The sequence below is a fragment of the Xenopus tropicalis genome, chromosome 2, assembly GCF_000004195.4.
Source record: "Xenopus tropicalis strain Nigerian chromosome 2, UCB_Xtro_10.0, whole genome shotgun sequence".
Classification (NCBI taxonomy): domain Eukaryota; kingdom Metazoa; phylum Chordata; class Amphibia; order Anura; family Pipidae; genus Xenopus; species Xenopus tropicalis.
In genome coordinates this window covers 101,107,899-101,115,962 of record NC_030678.2, presented here as the reverse complement: position 1 = coordinate 101,115,962, position 8,064 = coordinate 101,107,899, and the positions used below count along the sequence as shown (strand labels likewise).

The 8,064-nt window shown below is 40.8% G+C and overlaps 1 non-coding gene across 1 annotated transcript; it reads left to right on the top strand.

The window, feature by feature from the left end:
- The first annotated feature begins 2,390 nt into the window (after positions 1-2,390).
- Positions 2,391-2,462, top strand: trnac-gca. The gene has a single exon. It is a non-coding gene; the product is annotated as a tRNA-Cys (tRNA).
- The last annotated feature ends 5,602 nt before the right edge of the window (positions 2,463-8,064 follow it).

Sequence of the window (8,064 nt, the reverse complement as noted above, 5' to 3'; positions counted from 1 at the left end):
AAAAGAAGCATTCTTATACACAAAAACACATCTTGATAATGTCACCAAACATATAACGACAATCTATATAACAGAAAGATCAATGCATATATATGAATATGTCATCTCCTAAAAATAGCATACCCATAAAAAGTATCTGTTCATGTATTGGTAACCATGGCTTCACAGAATGACAACAACATCAAAATTGATGTGGGCAATTATTAAAGCAGTTGTCTAGACAACTGGAAAGGTTGGAACAATATGAGCTATGCACATCCCTTTCCTTCTGACTGATAGTCACCTGCTTTCTGATAAAATGTGCTTTGCATTTGGACCTTCTAAAAACTGCAAGCTGGAAACAATTTGCCTGGAAAATGAAAAGAGCATGTTATGTGATAGCATAGGAAAACACAAAAAGGAAATATGGGTTGTTAGACTGACCGCATTTCAAAATCATAGTAGAGTTCAGTTATAGCATTTCTCATTGCTATAGTGTGTTTGCTTCCTTGGCTAAATATAACTTGTACCTGTATATGAAATGAGTGTCATATAACGGTGCAGTTATTATCTAAAGCTTTGACATATATGCCTTGTGATAAAAATAAATTCTGTGCTGTGCATTAGCCACACACCGTAGCTGAAATGGTAACAGAAAATTAGCTCATGGTATATATGGGACTTGATTCCTATTTTCTCACCAAAACCGTCAGTAAATCAAGTAACAGGTGTTTATTTGCACCTTTACTGTATTAAATAAGTAATATTACACAACAGCATATTAAATGTACAGAACATTTAAATAATATTTACAGTGTAGTTTTAGTAACAAAAATGCATTGTTCTTAGTACACCTTCCTGGAAAGGTAGCATCACATAGATCTTTAGCTCCCCAACTATCTGACAAAGGGGGCTTATATTTAGACCCACTGTCTGAGGAGGATTAAGAAGTAAAATAAATTACAATTCCGCATATATGCCCTCTGTATAATGAACTATTCCTCAAAGAGTTAAAAATACTGCACCTTATGGATTGTTTATATAGGACTCATAATCTCCCTTTATACAAATGAACCTATTTTAGGGGGAGGGGTGATGAGTTTAGAGGAAAAGAAAACAATGGCAAAAATATACTTTTCTCCTTTATTTTAAGTGTTTTTGTAAGCTTAACATGTGTACAAGCGCTTTCTCACAGAGAAGAAATGCAAGGAAACTAAATATGCTCACTTTAATACAAGTACAGAATGTGAATGTGAATAAATTGAACATTTATTTATTAATTGCATTAACAAAACTCCAGTCCCACCTACACCACTCCTGTAAGGATAATGTTGCATGTAGATGTTAAAGGGCAAGGACACACTGAGTGGATCATCTGCTTTCCTCAGCCTGCATTTTCTACGTAGATGGAGTATCTGGAGTTATCTGCTATATCTGCTTTGCGAAACGCATTTGTTGCGTGATTTTTTTTTGACGCCCACGCTTTTTTTATGCGACCGCGCCCTTTTTTGATGCGACTGTGCCCAATTTGACGCACACCGAATTTTCACTGAAGTTTCGCAAAACAATTCGCCAATGGCGAAATGTGGAAATTTGCTGCAAATCCATGCCTACTTTGCTATGAATACATTTACCTTAAAAGCAATTCACACACAGCCCAGCAATCTGTATTATTGAAATGATCTAGAAACCTTAATTTAAACAGATGCTGACACTTTTAAACTTAAAGTTAGTCATACACTTCCACCCATGTGCCTACAGGGCAGATCCGATTGTTGGCCAATGCTCTGCTCATTCTGTGGGTATGCTGGGACTTGTCAGGTGAGGACTGCAACAATTCACCAATGTGGTCTTCGTCCAATGGAGTTTGAAAACCTAACTTATGTATATCTGAACTATTTTTACCCACATATCGGTGGTGGGCTGGGCAGTTCTCAGCTCCCCATACATACACTGATAAGATGCTGACTAGGTCCTCTGTGACAGGACTCACAATACAATGTAGGCAATGATGCTTAAGGGTGTGGTGATGACTTGAAGGGGGCAGGGTGTTATGAATCGCCTCCAGTCGGAGGGAAAATTTTGTAAATTAAATGGGAAGGGGGGGCGGTTGAAAGAGGAGCCCTGACCTGCATTAGCCACTAATGGCAACCCTGACCTTTTTATTCTACAGAGTTAAACTTTATTTTTCCACAAAAAGACTGCATCCCATTGATGGAAATACAAAATAAATGAGGAATAATACATTTTACTATTGATGTTTCCACCTCACATACAGCATAATGGAGTCATAGGTAAATATTGTAAGACCAAGCAAACAAAGCCTTACACAATCATTTTTCCAGCACTAGTTCACTAGTTATTTTACACCAAATCTGTGTGGAAAACATTAGGCGTTTACATACATGTTAGGGGGTATAGCTCAGTGGTAGAGCATTTGACTGCAGATCAAGAGGTCCCTGGTTCAAATCCGGGTGCCCCCTTTCTCTTTTCAATGAAGAGCAGGGATATTCTTGTATGTATGTATATCTTTATTTATAAAGCGTTACTTATGTACGCAGCGCTGTACAGTAGAATACATTAATACAAACAGGGGATTATTAAGATAATAATAGATGAATACAAAGTACAACAATAAATACAGATAGATACAAGATAAATACAGTTGCAATAAGTCAAAGACACAAGAGGATGGAGGTCCCTGCCCCCTAGAGCTTACAATCTATATGGGAGGGTAACTTACAGACACAAATAGGAAAATGCAGTATAAGTGCTGTAGGTCACAGTGGGTGACACTACAATATAAGTGCTGATTCCCAGATCAGGTGCTGGGTGAGTGCTCCAAAAGGTAGTCTTTAAGTTTAGTTTTAAAAAGACTGGGGGAGGATTCTCTCCGGAGGAAATCAGGGAGGGCATTCCAAATGTAGGGGGCAGCAAGGCAGAAAGATTTAAGGTGGGAAACAGCAGTAGTTTACTGTAGATAGATCAATAGCTGCAAAATGAGCCACCAGTGGCTGGACAACTCCAGTATGTGCCCAAAATATATAAGGGCTGATTCACTAAAGTGCGATAAAATTTATCGCACTTTTTTTGCGTTAAAATAGACGCGATAATTAGTGCGCGATTCACTATAGTAATATCGCATGCGTTAATTTTTGCGCGACTGCATGCGAAAAGAATACGATCGCATGATTCACAAACACTTAGGCGCGCTAAATATCGCATTGGTCTATGCGAAAATTAACACCTACTTCAGGCAGGCGATAAATTATAGAAAAGTACAGTAAATGAGTTTTTGGCAATAAAATATGGACTTACAGTGTTATTTATTCAAGTATGTGTCTTTTTACTAAATTTTACTAAATTCTTGGCATGTATGGAATTTCGCTACTATAGTGGTAAATATTTTGTCGCCATAATATGCAGTACTATAGCGGTAAATATTTAGTCGCCATAATATGCAGTACTATAGCGGTAAATATTTAGTCGCCATAATATGCAGTACTGTAGCGGTAAATATTTAGTCGCACAAAATACATTACTAAGTATATTTTGGCGATTTCTTTGTCGCGACTTTGTAATCGCGACTTGCGGACATTTTGTACCGATTTTGTAATCTCATGACATGTGCGACTTGCGGCCATTTTGTGTCATTGAGCCTGCAGTCACAGGCGCATCATGCCTGGGGTTTCTGATCTGCTACCAGGGGAGAGGCGCTATATTGTCACCTTTTTCCTGTGCTCAGGATATGACAACCCGCCGCTGGGGCCCTTAGGGGTCCACGAGAGGAAGAGGGCGATCCTGTGCGAGCTCAAAGCTGGTTTGCTCGACAGGTTTGCCCTTGATGTGAACCTCCGCCTGCTCCAGCGCATATGGTCGGACCTGAAGCGCAGGAATTCAGATCAGGTGGCTGAAATTGCGGAAGGTAATTATTGTACTTTATTATGCTTTTACAGTATACGTTCAGTAAAAGATTTAGCAAGTAATTTGAACTAAAAGTACAAATGTAAGAAATGTCAGGGATGACGAAAGTAACATAGTAAGTTAAGTTGGGTTGAAAAAAGACATACGTCCATCACGAGGCCCCAGCACCCGGCCAGGCAGCAGCACCCGCCCAGGCACCAGCACCCGCCCAGGCACCAGCGCCACCAGAGGCCGAAGAGGCCCCCGAGGCCCCAGGGTCCCCCGAGGCTCCGGACACTCCCCCCTTCTTTCCTCCCCCAGTTTCCCCCCAGGACCTTGAGTTCTCCCCCCAGGCCCCCGGACCCCAGGCACCAGGTTCTCCTGCCGACGAGGGACCATCACGCCGGTCAATGCAGGAGGACCTGGCTAACATCAAGGCCAAGCTGGCCCAGCTCCGGGGGGAAATGGACGAAATGCGGAGGGACATTAGAGAACTCAAGGGCAGCAAGCCATAAGTTTTATTTTCCCTATTTTTTTCCCTATTTTAAACGTTTTTATTGTTAAAATAAAAGTTTGTATTTTTCTACTTTTGAACTGGTTAATGTCTAATTATTTTTCCTTCCTTGATATGGTATTCTATACTTTCATGTAGTTTCTCCTACACTCTTACATTTATCAGTAACAGCATCAATATGCTATATGGGTTAAATTTTTGCAAATATTCTGCCAACAATTTTGTCTTTAGCCCATTTTGCTGAATAGTAAAACTTGCGTTAATTAGTACGTAGCGTATTTTCTGGCGAGTGTGATAACTGCCAATCAAATGTTTTGTTGCCAGAATAATTGCAATATTATATTTGTTCCCGTTTAATAAAGTGCCCATAACATATTTGCCATTTATTCTGTGTCTAAAATCTCCCACTTAATTTAAGCCACTTTAGCAAACGAACCCCTAAGTATTTGGCTAAATATTCATAAATGCCCCCCCCTATTTTATTATCTCTAGCACTTCTTTTTTTTTTCTTACTATTTTTATTGTTTTTTGGGGGTTTTTTTTGCAAATAAACATTTATACAGAACCTCTGTAGCACTTCTGTGCTCTCCCAGGGCAAAATGTCGGCAGTTTTATGCTGCCAATTGCCGCATGCGTAATGTCGCGACAATTAGCGATTGCGATAATTAGCGTGCACGCGGAAAATACCTTGCACGTTATTTACAGCGACAAAAATATCGCATGCAGTATCACGCGTAAAATAGCGCAAGTGTGCTAATAGTGAATCATGCGATAAGTCGAGAAATTTTAGACTATAAATAAATAGCGCACATTTTATCGCACTTTAGTGAATCGGACCCATAGTGTTTTATCAATAGGAAAACAAGTTTTACTTTACAAGATTTTGATGGCTCTTAAGGTGGCCATACACGGTAAGATCTGCTCTTTTGGCGAGGTCGATTTCGGGGATCGCATACGGCCCCTGATCCGACGGAAAAATCAAACCTACCTGATTGCGAGTTGGCTGATTTCAGGCCAGATATCGGTTTAGCAGGCCCATCGTTTATGCGGGCAGATAAGCTGTTGAAATGGTCTAAAGCAGTGCTGTCCAACTTCTACGGTGCCGAGGGCCGGAAATTCTCTAGCATACATGGTGGAGGGCCGCTAATGGAAGCCAGTTTTGACCACTCCCCTTTTTGAAACCACACCCACTTCAAACCACACCTATTTTATCACAATGGTGGTAGCACAGCAAAATCCCAAATGCTTGATCCTTACTGTGGGGATATCAACCCTCATTCATATGTGAAAGAATTATGTCATATTAAGATATACCCTTAAATTCCATATGCCTCCTCCTTCCCTGTGGATAGCAGAGCAACCCCCAGTACATAATTACACACCTTAGGGACCATTTAATGGCTATTTCCAACTGCTAACAAACTCCCACAACAAACCCCTGCCAGGTTCACCTCCCACAAGCAGCATAGGGCAAGCAGAGTATGGCACACACAGGCAGCACTCTGCCTGTCCTATGCTGTCTGTGTGTACCATACTCTGCCTGTCCTACCCTGTCTGTGTGTGCCATACTCTGCCTTCCCTACCCTGCCTGTGTGTGCCATACTCTGCCTGCCCTTCCCTGCCTGTGTGTGCCGTACTCTGCCTGCCCTACCCTTCCTGTGTGTGCCATACCCTCCCTGCCCTATGCTGCCTGTGTGTCCCATACTCTACCTGCCCTATGCTGGCTGTATGTGCCATACTCTGCCTACAGTGCCTATGTCTGAGGTGTGAAGAAGTGAACAATGGGAGTGATTACAGCCTGAGCCTGAGGTGTGAACACTGCAGGGGGTGAACAATGCAGGGATTAAAAGGTGTGAAAAACACAGGGGATTACATTTTTAAACAATACAGAGGGATTACAGCCTGAATCTGAGGTGAGAACCATGCAGGGGGGGCTGTTAATCTCAGAATTGATACCATTTAATGCTTACTCAAAGGTAAGCCATCAAAGCAGCCAGACAGGTGGGGGGCCACACAGAGGGGCCGCCAGTTGGACAGCACTGGTCTAAAGGACCGATATTGTCAGCTAGAAGTGGCCCGTGTATGGCCATCTTTAGTCTAATGTCAAACCAGACAGCAGAGCACCTGAAGCCATCTGTGCAGCCTCTAATAGACTTATACATAGTGGCTGACACCACCGATTAAGATGTTTTTGTGGCCTAAAAACACTTGTAAGTATTTTCAGGCCATAAAAAAACTGCGCCTACAATGGCAGTTGGTTTTATAAATATCTTGTTTATAGAAGCTATATATGAGCAAGTTGAGGTGTTTCTTTGCGAATGGAAATTCAGTGGTTTAGCAGTGAGGCCTTCAATTAAAGATCAAGTGGTCCCTTGTTCAAAATGCCATGTTTTCATACATTTCTTTTAAAGTCTGAGAACTGGCAAAACCAAATACATTTGTACTGTATGAATCCCATAAATGGCTGCCTTGAGGCCAACTAAACTGGAAATAAAATAGTATGTTTCCCCCCACAGTTAAACATATGTTAACGTTACTAAAATATGTTAAATATCAGGGACTCTTCTAGAAAACTCAGCTAGAAGGGCTAGAAGAGCACAATAGCTTATTATAAATATTACAAGTGTCCATGATTTTTTTGATTGATCTGCTAATCTTAATGTATGGTTACCACTTGAAAATTTAGAGACAGCCAGCCAGCAGTGAAAACAGTGTGTGTGCCACTGGTCTAAGACATAACTATAGCACTCATATCCAATGAACTGTATTATTGCAATATGAAATTAGTATAGTATCTGAGCAAGTACCAGCAGGAGATACCACAATCCTCTCCTCAATAACATACAGCATTACACTTAGTAGGCTCTATGAATTTAATTGTATCTAATAATTCTTGATCCCATCTGACCAGCAGATATCCTTTAACTCCGTTTACAGTACACCATCCTACAAACAAAACATGAAAGACATTTTAAGGTCATAATGACCAGAAGAGATTTGATAAGGGAAAAATTATTTAATAACATGAAAACTTTACTAAAGCTTATGGAAAAACCTACCTCTACTTCAGTCCATGTCAGACCTGCATTTGCCAGACTGAAATATAATTCCAAAGTATTTGATTCTTTACACTAGTGCTGCTCTGGACTCTGCACTGTTTTAGGGTTCATATAGATTTTCACTTAAGTACATTTATGCATCCCCCATTATTTTGATTGAGCACTTCCTTTTTCTCTCTTTCAGTCATCCAGGTAGGGCTGGAACTATGGGTAAGCAGAATAGGCACATGTCTATCGTGCAACTGTAGGGGGCGCTAGGCACGTACTTCTTCTGCATGACTACCCTGAGTTCCAGGCTTTCAAAATTGCAAAAAAGTGTAGCTTTCCCAGACAGATGTATATTTTTATTTTTTATATATATTTATCACTTCTTATGTATGCAGTGCTGTACATCGTACATCAGAACAATAAATTAATAGTACAAAAAGGGGTCAATACAATAATAAATAAAAAAGTACAGATACAGTAAAGATTAAGAGCTAAAGGTGCCCATACACCTTATCTTCTCCCGATATCCCCCACCTACGGGCCGATTAGCTGCCGAATCGGTCTAAGGGACCGGTATCAGCAGGGCCGGATTTGTTTTCTGGGCGCCCCTAGGCCACCCCC